Source organism: Haematobia irritans, chromosome 2, assembly GCF_050003625.1.
Source record: "Haematobia irritans isolate KBUSLIRL chromosome 2, ASM5000362v1, whole genome shotgun sequence".
NCBI classification, from domain to species: Eukaryota; Metazoa; Arthropoda; class Insecta; order Diptera; family Muscidae; genus Haematobia; species Haematobia irritans.
Genome location: NC_134398.1, coordinates 19396785 through 19423345, shown reverse-complemented (window position 1 = coordinate 19423345; position 26561 = coordinate 19396785). Strand labels below are relative to the sequence as shown.

Below are 26561 nucleotides of genomic sequence, written 5' to 3'. Positions count from 1 at the left end.
GTTTTGTATCTACCATCTCGTCTGGTTTATGGTCTAGTGTTTTTTTGGTTAGAATAATCATTAAAAATTTTTTGGGAGTTTTTATAGTTTATGCTTGGTTTGTTGACTTCTGTCTTCTATTTCTTCTGTGGATGACGGTGGTGGTGGTGGTTTTATAAGCTGCAAGTGTCTAAGGGCCTGTGAAAATCTTTTAAAGCCAAAGATGAATTGGTTTATTTATAAGCACAATGAGTTCAGTGTTTAGGTTAACTTAAGATAAGGCGGTGCATCAACATCAATCGTCTGTCAAAATATTTATGCAAGCTGCAAACGCATTTTATCGATTATTTTTAAGAGTTTAGTGTTTTTTATGGATGCCCTTTATTTTAGTAGAAAATAAAATTCATATTTGTTTTTTTTTCTAGATTTTTTGTGCGGGGGCATCTTTTACATAATTTTCCGCCAAGTTTATGACTAAAGGCACCACTAGAGTCATAAACTCTTTTATTTTATTTTTTTGGAACATTAATTGTATGGCGCCGATGCCGCCACTGTCGCCATTAAACTTTGAAGAATCTCATAGTCCACAAATATCCATAAAATTAAGTGAAACATTGTACTTTTTTGGAAATGTCTGAATTTTATTAATTAAAAACAGATTTCCAAATAATGCATATAATTTGTTTTTTAATATGTGTGGGATATATAAAATTAGGTTTTTACTATTTATATGAAATGATTATTGACAACAAGTTTATTTTTTAAATATTGATTACAAAGCTAATTTAACATATTTATTTTTTTTGTGTCTTTGCAGGCGTTATTTTAAATTTTATAGGTGAGTTACATAATTAATTTTTAGGTATAAAAATATTTTTCAAAACACAAGGTTGTATGTTATAATTAAATTTAAGTGGTAAACACATTATCAACAAAAATGTCTTTTTAGACATTTGAAATCTACCGTTTTGGCGTTTAGTAAATCTCAAGAAAGTGGGCAGTACCATTTACAATTTCTTTGCCAACAGAATTTCAAATGAAATCTCTGGTTTATACCAGATGGGCTGTGGTTTAAACAACATTGTGTAGTTCCTGCTCGGGCGCCAGTTTTTGCGCCCGATTTTATGGAAGAGAAAATGGTCTGAAATAATTTAATTTCTACAACCATTAGGTAAGGTTAGGTTAGGTGGCAGCCCGATGTATTAGGCTCACTTAGACTATTCAGTCCATTGTGATACCACATTGGCGAACTTCTCTTTTATCACTGAGTGCTGCCCGATTCCATGTTAAGCTCAATGACAAGGGACCTCCTTTTTATAGCCGAGGCCGAACGGCGTTCCACATTCCAGTGAAACCACTTAGAGAAGCTTTGAAACCCTCAGAAATGTCACCAGCATTACTGAGGTGGGATAATCCACCGATGAAAAACTTTCTGGTGTTCGGTCGAAGCAGGAATCGAACCCACGACCTTGTGTATGCAAGGCGGTCATGCTAACCATTGCACCACGGTGGCTCCCTTCTACGACCATTTGCTTACACCTATTAGCAGCTTTAGGATTATTTTCTTATATGTTAATATAAAGTCAGTCGTTATATTCTATAAAATACATTGATGAGATTGATACGATTGATAACATTGATTCTTATGTTTAGAAAATTTCTTTCATCAAACAAAAATTCCAAGACGCCAGATCATATAAAATTCAACTCTTTAGTTAATATTAAAGAATTATTTAATTACTTTGATTATCATTTTAATAATGTTATATGCCTCTCCTGCTTTAATATTGCATGTCCCTGCTCGGGCGCCACATATTTTCGATAATTAACAAATAGTGCATCAAATTTCGACTCTTTAATTAATATTACAGTCGTATTTATTATGATAGTCATTTTAATAGCGTCATCTGTGTTTCTTGCTATAATATTTCATGTCCCTGCTCGGGCGCCATAACAAGAACATTTTTTTTGTAGGAAATATCTATATGATTACTTGAAAACACCACACATTTTCCATAATTTAAAAATCTTTAAGCTCAGATAATCTTCCATAATAAACCACTATCTCATAAATAGCTAATGATGTATTATTTTTTTATAAACCATTTTTCCTTCTTATCAAATATGTCCTAGAAAAAATTATGCGCATTTGTAAATCCCCCATGCTTTCGGCTCTTTTCTTATGATCTTGCTTAATTTATGATTACCCTAATGGGTTCACTTAATTTAAACTGGTTTTGTTGATTTAAAATTTCAAATCTTTTATTTTCGACATCATTATGGCGGAATTCAATAATCACCCAAGCAATGGCTAGCTGCCACTCGGTCAGTTGTCCGGAAGAAAAAAAAACAATATCTGCTAAATAGCTCTTCACAGTTTAGCCATACATACACTCATGTATAGTGCCTGCAACTAATTAACCCTTTTTCACACGCCCTTATCACATCGCATAATGCCACACTAATAATACAACAGCCAGAGAAAAGAATGAAAAAAACGAGAATCCCATTGAAAGGAAGCAAACGGCAGACTCTTACAAATATTATATAATATTTTTTATTTTATTTTAATTTATGCATCAATTTTAATTGCTTTCGCATAATTACTTGACTAGAGTGAAGGAGAAAGGTTCCTGTAATCAGAGGGATGGTGAAGTGCAAACAACAAGAGTGTGAACTGGCCAACATAAGCTGTTCCAACTGTAATAAATCAAAAATGGCAAAAAATTTATAGAAACGATAAGAAAGAAAATTGCAAATAAATGAAAGATATTGTAGTAGAACAAATTTTTAACAGAAAAATCTAAGAAAAGAAATTTTAACTAAAAATTAAAACTAAAATAAATCAAAGAACGTAAAAAATTGCAGAAACGATATGAAAGAAAATTTAAAAAAATGAAAGATATTGTAGTAGTAAAAAAATTAAATGGAAATTTTTAAAGAAATTTTAATAGAGAATTGGTTAATAAAAAATTGAATAAATTAAATTAATTTTAAATTTAAATAAAAATTAAAATTAAAACTATAATAAATCAAAAACGTAAAATATTAAAGAATCAATAGAAAAAAATTCAAATAAATGAAAGATATTGTATTAAACCAAGTATATACGGCCGTAAGTTCGGCCAGGCCGAATCTTATGTACCCTCCACCATGGATTGGTTAATAAAGAAATTGAATAATTTAAATTAATTTTAAATTTAAATAAAAATTAAAATTAAAACTATAATAAATCAAAAACGTAAAATATTAAAGAATCAATAGAAAAAAATACAAATAAATGAAAGATATTGTATTAAACCAAGTATATACGGCCGTAAGTTCGGCCAGGCCGAATCTTATGTACCCTCCACCATGGATTGCGTAGAAACTTCTACTAAATACGTCATCCACAATGGATTTACTTGGGTTGCGGTTACACTTGCCGATGGCAAGGTATCTTAAAACTTCTTAACACCGTCTTCTTAGTTGTAAGTTAGTCCATACGGGCATATTATAAAACAAAAACAAAAAAATTTTGCTCCTCCAAGAGGTTCCGGTTATATATAATTATAGACCTATATGGATCAATTTTTGCATGGTTGTTAGCGGCCATATACTAACACCACGTACCAAATTTCAACCAGATCGGATGAATTCTGCTCCCCCAAGAGGGTACGGAGGTCAAATCTGGGGATCGGTTTATATAAGGGCTATTCATAATTATGAACCGATACGGATCAATTCTGCCATGGTTGCTAGAGACAACACCACGTACTGAATTTCAATCGAAGGGGATGAAATTTGCTTCTCTTAGAAGCTCCGCAAGCCAAATCTGGGGATCGGTTAATATGGAGGTTATATATAATTATGGACCGATATGGACCAATTTTTGCATGGTTGTTAGAGACTATGTATCAACACCATGTTCTACATTTCAGCCGGATCGGATGAAATTTGCAACTCGTAGAAGCTCCGCAAGCCAAATCTGGGGATCGGTTAATATGGGGGTTATATATAATTATGGACCGATATGGACCAATTTTTGCATGGTTGTTAGAGACCATATACCAGCACGATGTTCCAAATTTCAGCCGGATCGGATGAAATTTGTATCTCTTAGAGGCTCCGCAAGCCAACTCTTTGGATCGGTTTATATGGGGGCTATATATAATTATGGACCGATGTGGACCAATTTTTGCATGGTTGTTAGAGACCATATGCCAACACCGTGTGCCAAATTTCAGCCAGATCGAATGAAATGTGCTTCTCTTAGAGGCTCCGCAAGCCAACTTTGGGGATCGGTTTATATGGGGGCTATATATATAATTATGGACCAATGTGGACCAATTTTTGCATGGTTGTTAGAGACCATATGCCAACACCGTGTGCCAAATTTCAGCCAGATCGAATGAAATATGCTTCTCTTAGAGGCTCCGCAAGCCAAATGTGGGGGTCCATTTATATGGGGGATATACGTAAAAGTGAACCGATATGGCCCATTTGCCAAACCATCCGACCTACATCAAGAAAGACTACTTGTGCCAAGTTTCAAGTCGATAGCTTGTTTCGTTCAGAAGTTAGCGTGATTTCAATAGACGGACGGAAGGACATGCTTAGATCGCCTCAGAATTTCACCACGACCCAGAATATATATACTTTATGGGGTCTTAGATCAATATTTTGATGTGTTACAAACGGAATGACAAAGTTAACATACCCCCCATCCTATGGTAGAGGGTATAAAAAGGTAAATAGAAAATCTGAGAGAAAGAAATTTTAACAACAAATTTGTTAATAAAGAAACTGAATAAATTAAATTAAATTAATTTTAAATTTAAACTTAAATAAAAATTAAATTAAAACTAAAATTAAAACCAAAATTGAATAAAAATTTAGTTAAATGCAAAATTAAATAAATTAAGCTTTTCCAAATGCAATAATTCAAAAATGGCAAAAAGTTAAAGAACTATAAAAAAACAGCAAATAAATGAAAGATATTGTTGTTAAACAAAGTTTATATAGAAAATCTGAAAGAAAATTTTAACAGAGAATTGGTTAGTAAAGGTAATGAATAAATGTTATTATATTTAAATTAAATTAAATTAAAAATTAAAATTTAAATTAATATTAATATTATAATCTAAATTAACATTAAAATTAAAAATTTAAATTAGAATTTAAATTGAAATCGAAATTGTAAAATTGAATTCAAAGTCAATTTTCATAAAATTGAAAATAAATTTTTATAAAAACGAAATTACAATTAAAATTAATTTTACATTTAAATTTAAAACCTACATTTAAATTTAATTTAACTTAATTAAAATGAATAAATGAAATTAAGTTTAAATAAAATTAAAAATTTAAAATACTATTAAAATTTAAAATAATATTAAAATTAAAAATTTAAATTAAAATCTAAATTAACAGGTTGGCTGATAAGTCCCCGCTCTGACACATAGATGGCGTTGCTAGTATTAAATGCATATTATTTTTATATAGTACTCACCTTCAAATGATTCGTGTCGAAATTTTACGTCTGTAAGTCAATTAGTTTGTGAGACAGAGCGTCTTTTGTGAAGCAACTTTTGTTATTGTGAAAAAAATGAAAAAAAAAAGGAATTTCGTGTTTTGATAAAATACTGTTTTCTGAAGGAAAAAAATACGATGGAAGCAAAAACTTGGCTTGATAATGAGTTTCCGGACTCTGCCCCAGGGAAATCAACAATAATTGATTGGTATGCAAAATGCAAGCGTGGTGAAATGAGCACGGAGGACGGTGAACGCAGTGGACGCCCGAAAGAGGTGGTAACCGACGAAAACATCAAAAAAATCCACAAAATGATTTTGAATGACCGTAAAATGAAGTTGATCGAGATAGCAGAGGTCTTAGAGATATCATAGGAACGTGTTGGTCATATCATTCATCAATATTTGGATATGCGGAAGCTCTGTACAAAATGGGTGCCGCGCGAGCTCACATTTGACCAAAAACAACAACGTGTTGATGATTCTGAGCGGTGTTTGCAGCTGTTAACTCGTAATACACCCGAGTTTTTCCATCGATATGTGACAATGGATGAAATATGGCTCCATCACTACACTCCTGAGTCCAATCGAGAGTCGGCTGAGTGGACAGCGGCAGGTGAACCGTCTCCGAAGCGTGGAAAGACTCAAAAGTCCGCTGGCAAAGTAAGGGCCTCTGTTTTTTGGGATGCGCATGGAATAATTTTTATCGATTATCTTGAGAACCATCAACAGTGACTATTATATGGCGTTTTTGGAGCGTTTGAAGGTCGAAATCGCGGCAAAACGGCCCCATATGAAGAAGAAAAAACTGTTGTTCCACCAAGACGACGCACCGTGCCACAAGTCATTGAGAACGATGGCAAAAATTCATGAATTGGGCTTCGAATTGCTTCCCCACCCACCGTATTCCCCACATCTGGTCCCCAGCGACTTTTTCTTGTTCTCAGACCTCAAAAGGATGCTCGCAGGGAAAAAATTGGCTGCAATGAAGAGGTGATCGCCGAAACTGAGGCCTATTTTGAGGCAAAACCGAAGGAGTACTATCAAAATGGTATCAAAAAGTTGGAAGGTCATTATAATCGTTTTATCGCTCTTGAAGGGAACTATGTTGAATAATAAAAACGAATTTTGACAAAAAAATTGTTTTTCTTTGTTAGACCGGGGACTTATCAGCAAATATTAGAATTAACAAGTATAAACGGCCGTAAGTTCGGCCAGGCCGAATCTTATGTACCCTCCACCATGGATTGCGTAGAAACTTCTACGAAAGACTGTCAGTCACAATCGAATTACTTGGGTTGTGATAGCTTAAATAGTTTCTAAATTGTGTGTTAGTCCATACGTGGTATACATTAGACAAAAAAAAAAGTATGTGTAGGTAAGTCTACAAATAATTACGAATCGATATGGACTTTTGCACGGTACGTAGGGAGCCAGAATTGAAATATCGGGGTCGCTTATATGGGGGCTATATACAAATATTGATATGGACCAATTTTTGTGTGACTGGGGATCGATTTATCTGAGGGCTATATATAACTATAGACCGATATGGATCTAGTTAGGCATGGTTGTTAATGGCCATATACTAGCACAATGTACTAAATTTCAACTGACTCTGACGAAATTTGCTCCTCCAAGAGGCTCCAAAACCAAATCTCGGGATCGGTTTATATGGGGGCTATATATGATTATGGACTGATATGGACCACTTTTAACATGGTTGTTAAATATAATATACTAACCACGTACAAAATTTCAACCAGATCGGATGAATTTTGCTTCTCCAAAAGGCACCGGAGGTCAACTCTGGGGAACGGTTTATATGGGTGCTATATATAATTATGGACTGATATGAACCAATTCCTGCATGGTTGTTGGATACCATATACTAACATCACGTACCAAATTTCAACCGAATCGGATGAATTTTGCTCTTCCCAGGGGCTCCGGAGGTCAAATCTGGGGATCGGTTTATATGGGGGCTATATATAACTATGGACCGATTTCGACCAATTTTTGCATGGGAGTTTGAGGCCATATATTAACACCACGTACCAAATTTCAACAGAATCAGATGAATTTTGGTCTTCCAAGAGGCTCCGGAGGTCAAATCTGGTGATCGGTTTATATGGGGGCTATATATAATTATGGACCGATGTGGACCAACTTTGGCATGGTTGTTAGAGACCATATACTAACACCATGTACCAAATTTCAGCCGGATCGGATGAAATTTGCTTCTCTTAGAGGCTCCGAAAGCCAAATCGGGGGATCGGTTTATATGGGGGCTATATATAATTATGGACCGATGTGGACCAATTTTTGCATGGTTGTTATAGACCATATACTAACACCATGTACCAAATTTCAGCCGAATCGGATGAAGTTTGCATCTCTTAGAGGCCTCGCAAGCCAAATCGGGGGATCGGTTTATATGGGGGCTATATATAATTATAGACCGATGTAGACCAATTTTTACACGGTTCTTAGAGATCATATACTAACATCATGTACCAAATTTCAGCCGGATCGGATGAAATTTGCTTCTCTTAGAGGCTTCGCAAACCAAATCGTGGGATCGGTTTATATGGGGGCTATATATAATTATGGACCGATCTGGACCAATTTTTTCATGGTTGTTAGAGACCATATACTAACACCATGTACCAAATTTCAGCCAGATCGGATGAAATTTGCTTCTCTTAGAGGCCTCGCAAGCCAAATTTGGGGGTCCGTTTATATGGGGGCTATACGTAAAAGTGGACCGATATGGCCCATTTGCAATACCATCCGACCTACATCAATAACAACTACTTGTGCCAAGTTTCAAGTCGATAGCTTATTTCGTTCGGAAGTTAGCGTGATTTCAACAGACGGACGGACGGACGGACATGCTCAGATCGACTCAGAATTTCACCACGACCCAGAATATATATACTTTATGGGGTCTTAGAGCAATATTTCGATGTGTTACAAACGGAATGACAAAGTTAATATACCCCCCATCCTATGGTGGAGGGTATAAAAATTACAATGTAAATTAAAATTGTAAAATTTAGTAAATTTTTATGAAATTTAAAATAAATTTTTATAAAAATTTAAAATTAAATTTAAATTTAAAATTAAAATCTAAATTTGAATTAAATTTAAATTAAAATGCAAATTTTAATTTTAAATGTAAATTTAAAAAATTAAAAGTAGAATTAAAATTAATAAATTTAAATTAAAATTTAAAATTAAAATTAAATAAATTAAAGTCAAAGTCAGTTAGAATTCATTAAATTATATCGTCCGAATTTTAAATACCAATTTCTATCTTTTCAAAACTTTGCCAAATCTTTTGAAGCTTTATTTTCGTTTGGTTATTTTGCGAAAAGTTTCCTCAATGTCATCCAATGGACAACATGGAATGCTTTAAACCATTCACCTTTAGTACGCATATCGAACTTCCGTTTCCTACATGAAACAGGAGACTTTTGGCGCCGGTCTTGTGTAGTTTTCCTTTGGTCTCTACACATATGCCGTGAATGCGTCTCTATGCTTCCTTTACTCATAGCAATGAAAATACTTGAAATTTTATCAAGGAAAAAAAACCAAGAAAGGTACAAAGAGAAATTTACCACCATTTGAAATTTCATGGGGTAAAGCATGTTTTAGTGAAGTATAATAAATGCGTTTAAAATAGGTAGTAGCTTTGGAAATCCCATATATATTTTCTTAGTTTTTGTGATAATGAATAGCTTTAAACACTTGCATAGAAGAAATAAAATTGTTGGCTATTTTTTGCCTTATACTTTAATGTCCAGTCGCCTTTACATTATGTTCTTTCGACTACTGAAGTACTCGTCCTTTTATATTGTTCTTGTTTTTTTTATGTTTAAGATTTTTATTCCACAACATTCTATGTGAGCTGTAAGGAATTTATTTCTTGTTGTTTTTTCTGTCCATTTTTCTTGGGTTTAAAGCAAAACTTTTCTATGGCTTTCTATTGGTTTGCTGGCAAAATATTTTACACTTTGGTGGTATATTAGAGGTATTTTTAAAGTAATGAGAATATGTGAATTGCGAAAAAGAATACAAATAAAAAAAAAGTTAAGTGTATTGTTAGCATGTGCAAGTGTGAGGTCATTTTTGTGGCCAGGGCTGGAATTTTATAAAGTTCGAAGCAGAGATAGATTAGGAGAGAAATTTAGAAAGAAGGGTGTGTAGCTAAACATAAAAGCCTAGAAGTCGGCCGTAGCCGTACAAAATTCTATTCAAAGGTAGATGTCGGCATTTGTAATTTTTGCACCCTATAATGGGTTAACCTTAGCCATTTTCCGCTACTCCTTCAGTGAAAAACTTAAAATTTTTTAAAATAAAAAATTGGAAAAAACCCCATTTTTCGGACTTTCCTTAAAAATATAAGTGGCCTTTTACCGATTTTATTTCCCTTTTGCAATATATTGCGTATTTTGCTTAAGATTAAATTATTCCCAGGGTGTGGTTATTGATGATCGCCATGATGATGATGACGATGGTTAATGAAATAGAACTTCTTCTCTTTCTCATTGTTGTTCTGTTTTTTTTCTGTTCGTCTCGTGGTTATGACAAATTAATAAGGAAATTAGCACTTAAATGTTTATTTAACCATAACAAAATAAACAAAGGCCCTATTTGGCTTTTTATATGGAGCGGCTTTTCTTCCCACTCTAATGGGAAAAAATTGTCCTCAACCTTAAAAGTATGCATTGAAGCAAAACACAGGAGAATTCTTTTGGTATTCCCTATTGTGGTCAAAGGCATATGAGATTGTTAATGTTAAACTTTAATGGGGAAGGAAACAAAAACAATTTTTTAATTAAAAAATGTTGAATGAAGCATGAACATCAAACAAAAGATCAGACATTATGAAAGCCAAAATGAATAAACTTCCCGCATATGATTGATTTGTAAACATTTCTGAGGATGGTGTTTTTTTTTCGGTTTGTATGGGACTTTATGAAAATTTTTAAAGAGCTGGAATGAGTGACCCTTAATGATGATGAAATTCTCCACATGTCTAGAGGGATAGGGAATACAATTCAAAAGTTATGGGGAACTTAGTTCACATTGGTAAAAAAATAGAGATTCCTAAAAGCAAACAATAAATTTCTCTTCTGGGAAACACAATTATAGACAAAGGTAGTTTTCTTTCTTGTTGCTAAAAAAGCCTTTTTCAGGTGAACGTAGTGCAGATGCAAACAGGGCGAAGGTTAAATGAACTCACAAAAACTCTCGTTTGCACGCACTCGTTTGTCGGCCGAAAATATCCTCAATTTGTTTCTATACGTGGCATAGTTTGATAAAATTTTTCATAGAAATAAAATTTTGATAAAAATTTGATAAAAATTTGATAAAAATTTCTATAGAAATAAAATCTTTAGTGTTGTTTTTGATCTCAGCTTAAAGCCATGCATTGACTAAACTACAAGTGTAGCTTAACCAAAAGAGGAAAAGTATGCTTGTCAAATTTATTTGGGCAAAGCCCCATAGACTGCAAGATGGTTGGATGTACAGCTGTTTCGGAATTACCACATTCCTCATCAGCATCCTCTACTTGCAGTAGAGGATGCTGATTCTGCCAATTCTGATAATTGGTTGATAGTTTTGCTGCAAGTAGAGGATGCTGATGAGGAATGTGGTAATTCCGAAACAGCTGTACATCCAACCATCTTGCAGTCTATAGGGCTTTTCCCAAATAAATTTGACAAGCATACTTTTCCTCTTTTGGTTAAGCTACACTTGTAGTTTAGTCAATGCATGGCTTTAAGCTGAGATCAAAAACAACAATAACGATTGAAGAGAAGCCAACAATAACAAACAAAACGAAATAAAATTTTGAGAACATTTTCTATAGAAATAAAATTTTGACAAAATTTTCTATAGAAATAAAATGTTGACAAAATTTTGAATTTTCTATAGAAATAATAAAATTTCATAATTTTTTTTTATAGAAATAAACTTTGGACAAAATTTTCTATAGAAATAAACTTTCGATATAATATCCGATCGAAGAAAAAATTAATAAAATTTTCTATAGAAATAAAGTTTTCACAAATTTTTTAATAAAAATAACATTTTAATAAAATGTCTTATGGAACTAAAATTTTGATACAATTTTCTATAGAAATAAAATTTTGACAAAATTTTATTTATATAAAAAATAAATTTTTTCTATAAATAAAATCTTGCGAATATTTTCTATAGAAATAAAATTTTAACAAAATTTTGTATAGATATACAATTTTAACAAAATTGTCTATAGAAATAAAATTTTAACACAATTTTCTATAGAAATAAAATATTAAAAAATTTTTCTATAGAAACAAAATTTTAATAAAATTTTGAATTTTAACAAATTTGGAAATGTCTATAGTAAAAATGATGATAAAAGTTCTTGTAGGTATAAAATTTAAAAAAAATTTTTTGATAGAAATACAGTTTTGACAAAATTTTCTATAGAAATAAAATGATTTTGTTTGTTATTGTTGGTTTCTCTTCAATCATTATTGTTGTTTTTGATCTTAGTTTAAATTCCTTAATTCCAAAACAGCTGTACATCCAACCATTTTGCAGTCTATAGGGCTTTGCCCAAATAAATTTGACAAGCATACTTTTCCTCTTTTGGTTAAGCTACACTTGTAGTTTAGTCAATGCATGGTTTTAAGCTGAGATCAAAAACAAGAATGATGAAATAAAATGATGGTAAAATTTTCGATAGAAATAAAATTTTTATAAAATGGTCTCCAGAAAAAAAAATGACAAAAATTTCTATAGCAATAAAATTTTGACAAAATTTTCGATAGAAATAAAATTTTAACAAAATTTTCGATAGAAATAAAACTTCTTATAGAAAAAAAATTTCGACAACATTTTCTGTAGAATTAAAATTTCTACAAAAATAAAATTTTGACCAAAGTTTCTACAGAAATAAAATTTTGAAAAAAAAAATCTTTAGGAATAAAACTTTGATAAATTTTTGTATAGAAATAAAATATTGACAAAATTATCTATAGAAATAAAGTCTTGACAATATGTTCTATAGAAATAAAATTGTGATAAAATTTCTTATAGAAATAAAAATTGATAAAATTTTCTATAGGAATAACATTTAGAGAAAAATTTCGATAGAAAAAAAATGTACAAAATTTTATATAGAAATAAAATTTTGACAACATTTTTCATAGAAGTAAAGTTTTGATAAAAACCTCTAATGCTCCAATTTTTTCCCAGCTGATTATTTTTTCAATGTTAACAACACAAAAGCAAGAGAACTAAGCAGGAAAAATTTATACGGTAAAATTCAGCATATGCTGCAAAGCCTCTTGAATAGTTTCAAATAAGTTTTCTTTTTATTTTGCCCAGTTTTGTTGTCTTGGGCATTAGAGGGTTAATAAAATTTTGGTAAAATATCCTGTACCTATAAAATTTTGATAAAATTTTCTATAGAAATAAAATTTTAACAAAATTTTCTATAGCAATAAAATATTAAAAAAAATTTCTATAGAAATATAATTTTGATAAAATTTCCTATAGAAATATAATTTTGATAAAATTGTCTATGTAAATAAAAAAATGTACAAAATTTTCAATAGCAATAAAATATAAACAAAATTTCTATAGAAATAAAGTTTTGACAATTTTGAATTTTTATAGAAATTAAATTTTGATACAATTTTCTTTAAAATAAAATAAAATTGTGACAAAATAGAATACTTTTGTTTGGTAGTTTTTTCGTAAAATTTTCTTCAAATTTTGCAAGATTATTTTTGGCTCGAGTGGATACCGTGATCATCACTCCAAATGACAAATTTATGTCTTGCTCATCCTTTAGAAAATCAAATGTATTCCCCCTTTAAATGTAAAAAAACTAATATTCGCTCAACAAAAAAAGGTAAATTTGCCACTAAACTTGCACAATATTAAAATTGTCTACGAAGTTAATTAACATAATTAAAAAAATATATATAAAAATTCTGTGTTCTTTATTTATCACATACTTTCGTTCTAAATAATTTGTAAAAATGTGAATTAATTTATTCAATTAATTTTTAATTGAGACAAAAAAAAAAAAAAGATTTTTTTGAATATTTTCTAAAATTCAAATTTATGTTTTAAATAAAAAATTTCAATATTTTTTCTCTATATAATCTGAGTTTCTGAATATATTGCTGAAAATAATAAAATAATTTTTAATTGATACAAAAAAATGTGTTTGAAAATGTTCAGTTTAAGGTTTAGTTGAACAACATATTTGAAATATTTTTTTTTGTGTAAAATTTTATTATCCATTACTTTCGTATAGATTTCTGAGTTTCAGAATTTATTATAAATTAATTTGTAAAAGTGTTAAATAATTCAATCAATTAATTTATAACTAACTCTAAGAATTTGTAAATGAATTAAATCATTTTTTTATAATTAAAAAAATGAGCAATATTTTTTGAAAATTTTAATAAATGTTTAGTTGAAAAAACTTGGCTATATATTTTTCTGGATATAATTTAATTATCACTCTATCGTATAGATTTTTGAGTTTCCACATATATTTATAAAAAAAAAATTTTAAATGTCAAATAATTGAATAAATTAAGTTTTAATTAAAAAAAAAAATTACATGAATTAAATTAAGTTTTTATAGTTGAAAAAAATGAATATTTTTTGAAAATTCAATAAAATTTTTAGTTGAAAAAACTTGGCGATATGTTTCTTTGTGTATGATTTAATTATCACACACTTTGGTATAGATTTGTGAGATTCAGAATTTATTATTAAATAATTTGTAAAAATGTTAAATAATTGAACCAAATAAATTTTAATTAAATCGAATATATTTTTATCTGAATTAAATTAATTTTTTTATTGTTAAAAAAATAAAAGTAGTTTTTGAAAATTTAAATAAATGTTTAGTTGAAAAACACTTGGCTATATATTTTTCTAAGTATAATTTAAATATCACACTAGCGTATATATTTCTGAATATATTTCTTTATAATTTATAAAATCCCCTCAATTCCAATTTTTTCCTCCATATGGCATTCCTAATATTGGTTTTTTTCAACCGTTTTTGAAAAAAAGAATATATGGATAGTAAATTGCAAAATATACAGATAACTTCACCCAAAATAAAATACCAAAGCTAATGAGCCTTAACCACTCAAAAGAAGAAGAAACAGACGAAGACGATTTTGAAACGATAAATTGCGACAATTTCCGTTCAAGCGTTGAAAATTTAGTTCACCATTGAAATACAAAATGCGGGGGGTAGCTCTTAACTCTTATAACAAAGTCCAAATAACTGTGAACTCTTATGGTTAGAGCTGGCAGACACAAAAAATAAGGTAAATTCACATTTTTTTCATTGTGCTACTGTTAGCAATCCATATGGAACTATGAGAATTTACTACTTTTTAATATGCGGGAAGTTTACTGTAGATACAATTACTACAAAAAAAATTTCCATTTTCTATTTTTCCTTTCATTTTTGTAAAGAATACTCATTAGTCTCAAGTGTTATGCATGCTTGCATTTCATTTTCTAGGGTTCTGAAAATGGCTAAATGCTTTCAATTTCCGGTTTAACCATTTAAAGATTAAATTAATATGATATTTATATGTAAGGGGTTTCCTTTTGAAATCGTATTCATTTGCTGGGCTTTAAGAAATGTTAAGGTTTTTTTTTGTTATAAAATCAAAAGTGAGTTTTAAAATTTTATTTTCAAAAAAAAAAAAAAATTGAGGTGCTATTTTTATACCCTGCGCCACACTGCGGAACAGGGTATTATAAGTTAGTGCATATGTTTGCAACACCCAGAAGGAGACGAGATAGACATATGGTGTCTTTGGCAAAAATTCTCAGGGTGGGCTCCTGAGTCCATGTAGCCATGTCCGTCTGTCCGTGAACACATTTTTGTAATCAAAGTCTAGGTCGCAGTTTAAGTCCAATCGACTTCAAATTTGGCACAAGTATGTGTTTTAGCTTAGAATAGAACCCTATAGATTTTGGAAGAAATCGGTTCAGATTTAGATATAGCTCCCATATATATCTTTCGTTCACCACTATGGTATCACAATGGACTGAATAGTCTAAGTGAGCTTGATACATCGGGCTGCCACATAACCTAACCTAACCTAACATATATCTTTCGCCCGATATGGACTAATACGGTTCCAGAAGCCAGAGTTTTACCCCAATTTGCTTAAAATTTTGCACTAGGAGTACAATTAGTAATGTAGTCAAGTGTGCCAAATTTTATTGAAATCGGTTCAGATTTAGATATAGCTCCCATATATAGCATTCGCCCGATTTATCACTCATTTGACAACAGAAGCCAATTTTTGCTCCGATTTAGTTGAAATTTTGCACAGGGAGTGGAATTAGCATTGTAGCTATTCGTTCCAAATTTGGTTGAAATCGGTTCAGATTTAGATATATCTCCCATATATAGCTTTCGCCCGATTTACACTCGTATGACCACAGAGCCCAATTTTTAACTCCGATTTCGTTGAAATTTTGCACAGGGAGTAGAATTAGCATTGTAGCTATGCGTGCCAAATTTGGTTGAAATCGGTTCAGATTTAGATATAGCTCCCATATATAGATTTCGCCCGATTTAAACTCATATGACAACAGAGGCCAATTTTTTGCTCCGATTTAGTTGAAATTTTGCACAGGGAGTAGAATTAGCATTGTAGCTATGCGTGCCAAATTTGGTTGAAATCGGTTTAGATTTAGATACATCTCCCATATATAGCTTTCATCCGATTTACACTCGTATGACCACAGAGCCCAATTTTTAACTCCGATTTAGTTGAAATTTTGCACAGGGAGTAGAATTAGCATTGTAGCTATGCGTGCCAAATTTGGTTGAAATCGGTTCAGATTTAGATATAGCTACCATATATATGTTTTTCTGATTTCGACAAAAATGGTCAAAATACCAAAATTTTCCTTGTAAAATCGCCACTGCTTAGTCGAAAAGTTGTAAAAATTTCTGTAATTTTCCTAAACTTTTAATACATATATATCGAGCGATAAATCATAAATAAACTTTTGCGAAGTTTCCTTAAAATTGCTTCATATTTAAATATTTTCCCATATATTTCCCATATATAACATAGTGTTCCACCCTAGTGCATTAGCCGACTTAAATTTTGAGTCTATAGATTTTGTAGAAGTCTATCAAATTCTGTCCAGATCGAGTGATATTTAAATGTATGTATTTGGGACAAACCTTTATATATAGCCCCCAACACATTTGACGGATGTGATATGGTATCGAAAATTTAGATCTACAAAGTGGTGCAGGGTATAATATAGTCGGCCCCGCCCGACTTTAGATTTTCCTTACTTGTTTTTTCTATGTAGATCACAGTTCACCTTAGATTATTAGTGAATAGTATTCGAAGGATTCTAAATTCCTTACCAAGCTTATCTAAAATGTATGGCAAGATTTCTAGTATTTCTTTTTTCTCTTTTTGCTGGCATACATTTCTCTTCTTGCTTATTTTTATTTTTTGATTTTGCTCTACAAGGTTTAAAGTTCAAGGAGAAATTTGAGTAAATGTTAAGCAGAAGAACCATAAATTGCATTCATTCACTTGGAATACGCATACAATACCTTGGGGATTCAATTAAAGTGGAAAAATGCCAAGGATATCATAACCATGGTCGTCATCATCTGAATCAGCAGCACCAGCAGCAACAATAACAACATCACTAAAGAACCTATTTGAATAGGCAATAAAGTAACAAAAAAATTCCATTTGGGTTATGAGAAATATTATGGGTTTCAATATTTCTAGATTTGGTCATGGGAGAGAAAGATAGAGAGAGAGAGAGAGCGAGTGAGTGAGGAAGACAGACCCCCAATTTAAATGAAAAAGGTTTTCTTGGCATAAACCATTTGGAAAAAAAATAAAACGAAGACTTTAGCTATTGAGTGGTAGCCTCCTCTATTTTTGTGCTGTCCAATATTCTAGCACAATTAGTTCCGGTTGATTAAATTTTTATGGACCCAACACGTTTGCCTTTTCTTGTGTGTGAGGGTGAAGGGGAGGGGGGGGGGTGGGGGGGGGGGTGGTATTCATATTTCTGAAGAAGTCATTGTGACTTTTGTATACAAATGAACCTAAAGTACAACCTTTCTTACTGGTGGCTAGGTGGTGGATTATTAGTGGCGACAGCTATCAAGGTCTTAAGAAGCCAAAATAGAAAACAGCCCGTGCTCTACCAAAAGGGAAGACACGTTTCCCTTACAACACACAAAACCCTACCTATTTCGAACAAATTCTAGCGATATGGGTGTCCACAAGTGTCTGTCTTTTCTTCCAATGGGTTTTGTAGGTACTATATACTAGACCGTCCTTATGTCTGTTGCCCTGTGTTCAAATGTAGGTGTTTTCACTTAGTATTGGCGGTTATGTTATTTGAAAATTCTTTTTCAATTTCCTATTGTTATGCTAAGCGCCCCCCTACCATGCCCTTCTCAGTGTGTATTTGGTGTTTACAGCTAAGGGTCTTCCAAAAGTGAAACAGGTGTCACACTTCATTGAGTTTTTATTGAGTGAATTTAGAACAGACACCAAATGTAATTGCTTATAATTAAATGACAATAACCTCACAAGATTATTTGGGATAAAAGAAAACATTATAGAAGAAGCGCTATCAAATTATGAATAAAAATTGTTAACATATGTTTTCTGGTAACATTGAATGATCGGCTTCATATCTAGAAAATTTCAAAGAAAAAAGGGACCAGAGTGTGTTAGTTAGTGGAAAAAATCAATTATAATAAAATCATAGCTATTGAAGAGGCGTCATAATAATAAATAAATAAAATTGAAGAGATTTTTGTCTCCAGACTCAAGAGTGTCTAGTCTTGGGTTTTTGTAAAGGCTTTTATTTGAAATCATTGATATTTTTTTTTTTGTTGAGATTTGGTTAATGACTATTTTCTTAATAAGTTGGTAGAGGTGGCAGTAGGTTCCTTTCTTTTGCTTTTACCGCCTTTGCCACATATATAGGTGTTGCCTAAACAATTTATTCAAAAGAAATCCATTGTCGCCAACATAATACAGTCATATACAATTAATTACATTTGTTCATAAATATTATAGAAATAATAATTTAACATAGAAAATACTAGCACAACAAATCAATTCGTGTATGATGTAGGGAAATTAAAAAAACGAAAGAAATTTGTCAAAAGTCAAAAATTTCCAAACAACATTAAAAATTAAAATTAACCCTAGAAAGCTTACTCCACTGGAAGTTACGAAGAAGATAAGCATACCTCTGTGGGAGTATCATAGATTCATGGTGACAACATTTATGAAATTTGTTTGTATTTTTTTTTAGGTATCTAGGGTTAAAATAAGGTATCTAGGGTTAAAATAAAAATAAAAATTAAAAATTAAATTAAATTCAAAACACAAACTTAAAATTATAAATAAAATTTAAAATAAACTCAAAATTAAAACTTAAATTTAAAGAGAAATTGAAATTAGCATTAAAATTAAAAAAATAATTATATATAAAATAAAATTATATTAATTAAAATTAAATTTATTATTAAAATAATATAATTATTTATTAATAATTATATATAATATATATAAAAAAAAATTATATAAAAAATATATATTTAAAACTTAATCTAAAGTTAATATTCAAAGTAAAGTTAAAATTTTAATTTAAATAAAAATTATAATTTAAATTATAATTATATTAAAAATATGGAAATAAAAAATTGAAAGTTAAAACCAAAATTAAATTCCCAATTAAAATGATCAAATTATGAATAAAATCAGATTATAAATAAAAATTGTTAACATATGTTTTCTTATAATTTTAACAAAAATTTTTATCAAAATCAAAACTAAGCATCACGCAATAAAAATTAAAAATAAATTAAAAATTCAAATTTAAATCTAAACTTCAAAAACTAAAAATTAAAAAAAAAGAAATACAACAAATCAAAAATAAAGTTAAAAATTAAAAAAAGTTAAAAATTAAAAATTAAATTAAATTCAAAACACGCAATTAAAATTATAATTAAAAATAAAAATAAACTCGCAATCAAAACTAAAACTAAAAGAAAAATTGGCACTAAAATTAAAATAAAATAAAATTCAGTTTAATTAAATTAAACTTACGATTATAATCAAATTTATTATAATAATCAAAATTAATATTAAGTAATACTAATGGTAAAATTAACATTTAAATATTTATTACTAGTTAAATTATTATAAAAATAGAATGAAGTTAACCATTTAAAATAAAATTAAAATTAAAAATAAAAGAGAAATTGAAATTAATATTTACATTAAAATAAACATTAAAATTAAAACAAAATTTAATTAAGTGAAATTAAATGTATAATTAAAACCAAAATTAAAATTAAATAAATCTAAAATGAAAGTTAATATTTACATTAAATTTTAAATTATTATTAAAATCAAAATGAAATTTAAGCATTAACCATTAAAAAATAAAATTAAATTAATAAAATTAAACTAAAAAAAATACAAAAAATCAAAAATAAAGTTAAAAATTAAAAATCAAATTAAATTAAATTCAAAACACAAAATTATAATTATAATTATAACTAAAAACAAAAATAAACTAGCAATCAAAACTAAAATTAAAAGAAAAATAGACACTAAAATTAAAATAAAATAAAATTCAGCTAAATTATATTAAACTTACGATTATAGTCATATTTATTATAATAATCAAATTTAATATTAAGTAATACTAATGGTAAAATTAACATTTAAATATTAATTACTAAATTAAATAGAATGAAGTTCAAACATTAACCATTTAAAATAAAATTAAAATTAAAAATAAAAGAGAAATTGAAATTAATATTTACATTAAAATAAACATTAAAATTAAAATACAATGTAATTAAGTGAAATTAAATTTATTATTAAAAACAAAATTAAAATTAAATAAATCTATAACGAAAGTTAATATTTAAATTAAATTTAAAACTAAAATTATAATTTAATGTATTATTAAAATCAAAATGAAATTTAAGCATTAACCATTAAAAATAAGATTAAAAATCTTAAAATTAAACATTAAAAATTAAATTTTCTATAGCAATAAAATGTTGACAAAATTTTTTATAGAAATACAATTTTGACAAAATTTTCTATAAAAATACAATTTTGACAAAATTTTCTATAGATATAAAATTTGACAAAATTATCTATAGAAATAAAATTTTGACAAAATTTTCTATAGAACTAAAATTTTGACAAAATTTTCTATATAAATAAAATTTTAACAATATTTTCTATAGAAATAAAATCTTGACAAAATTTTGTATAGTAATAAAATTGTGACAAAATTTTTTATAAAACTAAAATCTTGACAAAATTTTTTTGTAGAAATAAAATTTTGAAAAAATTTTCTAAAGCAATAAAATTTTGACAAAATTTTCTATAGAAATACAATTTTGACACATTTTCTATAGATATAAAATTTGACAAAATTTTCGACAGAAATAAAATTTTGACAAAATTTTCTATAGTAATAAAATTTTGATAACATTTTCTATAGTATTAAAATTTTGACAAAATTTTCTATAGAAATAAAATTTTGGCAAAATTATCTTTAGTAATAAAACGTTGACAAAATTTTCTATAGAAATAAAATTTTGACAAAATTTTCTATAGAAATAAAATCACACTAATAGAATAAAATTTTGACAAAATTTTCTATAGAAATAAAATTTTTACCAAATTTTTTATAGAAATAAAATTTTGAAAAAATTTTCTAAAGCAATCAAATTTTGACAAAATTTTCTATAGAAATACAATTTTGACAAAATTTTCTATAGATATAAAATTTGACAAAATTTTCGACAGAAATAAAATTTTGACAAAATTTTCGACAGAAATAAAATTTTGACAAAATGTTCTATAGAAATAAAATGTTGACAAAATTTTCTATAGAAATAAAATTTTGACAACATTTTCTATAGAAATAAAATTTTGACAAAATTTTCTATAGTAATAAAATTTTGACAAAATTTTCTATAGTAGTAAAATATTGACAAAATTTTCTATAGTAATAAAATTTTGACAAAATTTTCTATAGTAATAAAATTTTGACCAAATTTTCTATAGAAATAAAATTTTTATAGAAATAAAATTTTGACAAAATTTTCTATAGCAATAAAATTTTGACACCAATTTCTAATGAAATACAATTTTGACAAAATTTTCTATAGATATAAAATTTGACCAAATTTTCTATAGAAATAAAATTTTGACAAAATTTTCTATAGAAATAAAATTTTGACAAAATTTTCTATAGAAATAAAATCACACTAATAGAATAAAATTTTGACAAGATTTTCTATAGAAATAAAATTTTGACAAAATTTTCTATAGAAATAAAATCACACTAATGGAAATACAATTTTGACAAAATTTTCTATATAAATAACATTTTGACAAAATTTTCTATATAAATAAAATTTTGACAAAATTTTTTATAGAAATAAAATTTTGACAAAATGTTCTATAGAAATAAAATTTTGACAAATTTTTCTATAGAAATAAAATTTTGACAAAATTTTCTAAAGAAATAAAATTTTGACAAAATTTTCTATAGAAATAAAATGTTGACAAAATTTTCTATTGAAATAAAATTTTGACAAAATTTTCTATACAAATAAAAATTTGGTAGATTATTTTTGGGGATCGGTTATATATAACTATAGACCAGATAGACGATATGGACCGATTTTGGCATGGTTGATAGCGGCAATATACTAGCGCAATGTATGTACCAAATTTCACCATGTACCAAATTTCAACTTCATCGGATGAATTTTGCTCAAATCTGGGGATCGGTTTAAATGGGGGTTATATATAAAATTAAGACCGGCATGGACCAATTTTTGGATGGTTGTTAGAGACCATATACTAACACCACGTACCAAATTTCAACCGAATCGGGTGAATTTTGCTCTTCCAAGGGATTCCGGAGTTCATATCTAGGGATCGGTTTATATGGGGGCTGCATATAATTAAGGAGCGATATGGGCCAACTCCTGCATGGTTGTTAGGGACCATATACTAAAGCCACGTACCAAATTTCAACCGGATCGGATGAATTTTGCTCATTCACGAGGCTCCGGAGGTTAAATCTGGGGATCGGTTTATATGGGAGCTACATATATTTATGGACCAATGTGGACCAATTTGTCTATGGTTGTTAGAGACCATATACTAATACCATGTATTAAATTTCAGCCGGATCGGATGATTTCAACAGACGGATGGACGGACATGCTTAGATCGACTCAGAATTTCACCAAGACCCAGAATATACATATATAATTTATGGGGTCTTAGAGCAATATTTCGATGTGTTACAAACGGAATGACAAAGTTAATATCCCTCCCTACCCCATTCTATGGTGTAGGGTATAATAAATATAAGCATTAAAAATAAAAACGAAAAATTTAAAATTAAAAATACAATTAAAATTAAACCTTTAAAATAAAAACAAAATTGAAAAGTAAATTTTTAAATTGTATATTAAACGGTAAAAATTTTAAAAAATCAAAATTCAAAAATAAAAAGCTACAATTTAAATCAACGGCAAATCATAATTAGCTACCAAAATTCTCTCAACTTAAAATTAAAATAACAATTAAAAATAAAATTAAGCAAACTCATAAAAAATGATTAAAAATAACAATTAAAATTAAACATTAAATTAAAAACAAAAATTTCAAATTAAAAATTTTAACTTAAACGTTACAAACTAACAAATAAAAATTGAAAAATTAAAAATCAAAAATTAAAAATTACCAATTTAAATCAACGACAAATTGGAATTATCTACGGAAAATTTCTCAAGATGGCTGACGGCTTGGTACTTACATCCAGCCTGTGACCAGTGAATCAACTAGAAATTATGTTAATATATTAATCTTTATCCTAATTCCTTTTTTTATAAGTTAATTAAAAATTTTAGCAAGAAGTTTAAATCAAAACAATTTTTCTATTTGCATTGAAAATTGCTACGTTTATCCTAAGTTCGAAAAATGGCAAATGGGAAAATTATGGAAATTGAAAATTTCTAATTGTAAAAATGCCTCGATAGATGTTAATGGCTTAAATAGTGTTATCATAAATTATTATTCCTTACATTTCTAAAATTCATTCTTCCACAATGATGAAAATTAAATGAAATTTTTAATGCTTAGTCTATATTTCCAAGAAAAATTAGTCCTTAGAAAAGGCAAGTTTTTTGTTGTTCCTCCATTAACAAATAACATAATTTAGCAATATGGCGTTGCCTTTATATAATTCAGCTAACCCATTTTCACTTGAGATATCGTGCAGCATTATTTTTTTTTTTCTCTTTTTGTTTTCAAAATAATTTATCTCTTGCAATTTAGCAAATTCAGCCAAAGGGGGAGTTTGTTTTTCTTGCAATTTCATTCTTCAATTGTCATCTCGACATTTTAGTTCTCAATTCTTTAACTGTCACATAAAACGATCGAAATTGCTATTCTGAAAAAAAGCTGTATTCATTCTCCAAAACCAATTCATTGCGTATTTCGTCATTGTCGAACAATCATCAGTCTTTTGTGTTCCACTTTATGCAATTGTCATTTATTAATTCAGTTGTCATCTATAAAATACTTCAACTTAATTTAACCATGATTGTCATGTGAATGTTTGGCTTTGGCTTGGCTTTTCTTCGTTCCATTGAATAAAACAGCCGCCAGCTAAGGCTGGTTTTTTTCTGTTGTGGTTTGCTTTCAGGCGTTGAATAAAGATTTCTTTCACCATTTCTAGCAGACAAATGAGACAAAGCTTTGACAAGCTGATAGATAGCGAGAGAGAAAAATTTACCGCGTAATTGATCAATTAAGTTTATGTAGATTTTCTTTGTACTGTAGGTGAATTACACTTCAAAATGTTAAAAAAATGAAAAAATGTAGATAAGATGTAGACAAGATGATATTTATGTAGTCACACGACAAGGATGTCTGAGAGGAAGATTTTTTTTTTTCAAATTTATAGAGATTTAAATAAGTTTCCTCCTTTATCTTGCCTAAGGCTCTAGACTCTTTCATTAATATTAAGCCTTTGCCTAAGACTTAAGAAAACACCTCTTTCTAGGCAATTAACTGCTTAATTGCGTTTAACCAATTTTTCCCCGTTTTTTACAAATTTATTTTTGGGCCATGTTAAGAAATATTTTTTCCTGTCAAGAAAAATGTACCGTTCACTAAAATATGGATATGCTTAGGCTTTACACTCAGAAACATAAAACTGAAAATATATTAGCGTGAGAAGGAAAACGCATTCATAATATAGCAATGAAAGTATAAACTCGTTTATATGTCAAGGCACCGATAAAAAAAAAAAAATCTTGCAGAAAATTTTTCTATTTAAAAGGAAATATTAAAAAAGTGCCACAAAAAGGTGAATAGATGGCATAAAAACCCCAGTAAAAATACTTCAGCAGTAAGAGTTTAGTTGCGCTTTTTGGTATACAATAAAGTAGGCAGTGCATCCATACTGCATGAATCGGTGGCAATAACGTAAACGAGTATCAAACTAGTCTATGATCATTCGTTAACGTTATTGCAACTAATTCATGCAGTATAGATGCATGAAAGGTAGTGCTGTTTTCCTTCACACCAACAATGCTATACCCAGCAAAAAAGCGTCGCCAAAAAATTAATGAAAATGTTCTGTCTGGATCCGGAAGTGGTGCAAAATTGGCGCAGAAGCGATGAATTTAACATGGGCTTGTCATAGGATGGAAGTCCTCCATTTCAACAGCCGTTGCACTGAATTTGCATCACTTCTTTAGGTGTGATCCGAATTCAATGTTTTGGATGTAAATTAAAAAATTCTGTGATATTTTGGCAAATAAATAATTTGTATAATCTTTTATAATTTTTAATGGATTTTTAACGCTTGTCGGAAACGTTTGACCGCAAATATTTTCAAAAAATCGCAATTTTTTCAGATTGGATTTAGCATTTTTTTGACAAAATTTAATTTATTTGTACCATTTTATGAGTTCTTACTCTGTTTTTAATCTATTTGAAAGAAAAAAGTTGAAATTACCCATTAAAAGTATGAACAAATCAAGTTATACAAAAATTGAATTAGAAGAACTTCCTGGGAAGTTCAAATAAAGAACATCATTGGGAGTGCATCTTCCGGGATACTCAAGATTAGACAACACTTCTGAGCAATTATATCAGCGCAACGTAGAAGCTGCTCTAAATCGGGACATCGCCCACAAAAATCAGCGCTGATTTGGTTGTTTTGAAAGCTGTTGGTACTGCCTCTCTCTCTTCAATCCTGCTGAAATAGTGCTCCATTTTTTGCTGGGACGTAAACAGTATGGGTTAGGTAGGCATAGTGGCAGCCCACTATTTTAGCCTCACTAAGACTATTCAGTCCATTGTCCTACAAATGACAGCTGCCCGTTTTTGTATTTAGAGCAATGAAAACGGGCCTGTTATTAATAGCCGAGTCTGAATGGCCAGTGAAACCACTTAGAGAAGCTTTAAACACAATCCACCACTGAAAAACCTTTTGGTTTTCATTCGAAACTGGGATTGAACCTAGGACCCTTTGTATGCAAGGCGAGCATACTAACCGTTGCACAACATTGACATTAAGTGGCACAAAAGGGTGGTACAAAAGTAATACGTTGATATCATTGAGTAAAATTTTTTTCTTTGATTAAAAAAAATCATACCCCCAACTCTATGTTCGCTTAGCTAATATTTTTCTTTTTGTGTATAACCATCTAAACTTGCGCTGGTGCACCAATCGACGAATGCAATACAGAAAAGATAAAACCGCTAAAGCAAAATTTATGAATGAAAAATTTTCTTTGGAAGCCGAAAAACAACATCTGAGAACGGAGCAAATGAACGTGCTGTTTTTCCAAATTGGAAACATAGAAGCTGTATAACAATAATGATTAAAATTTTAGCACACTTTTTTTGGGAATAAAGAGAAAATTAGGATTT

At 29.2% G+C, this 26561-nt stretch overlaps 1 protein-coding gene across 1 annotated transcript in view; it reads left to right on the top strand.

Annotated features, from left to right (window-relative positions):
• Window positions 1–26561, top strand: part of smal (smoke alarm) — a 202723-nt gene that overhangs the window by 36547 nt on the left and 139615 nt on the right. Inside the window, exon 2 of the mRNA XM_075293493.1 lies at window positions 797–817. The gene's annotated coding sequence lies outside the window, so the exon portion shown is untranslated. The remainder of the gene's footprint in view (window positions 1–796; window positions 818–26561) is intronic.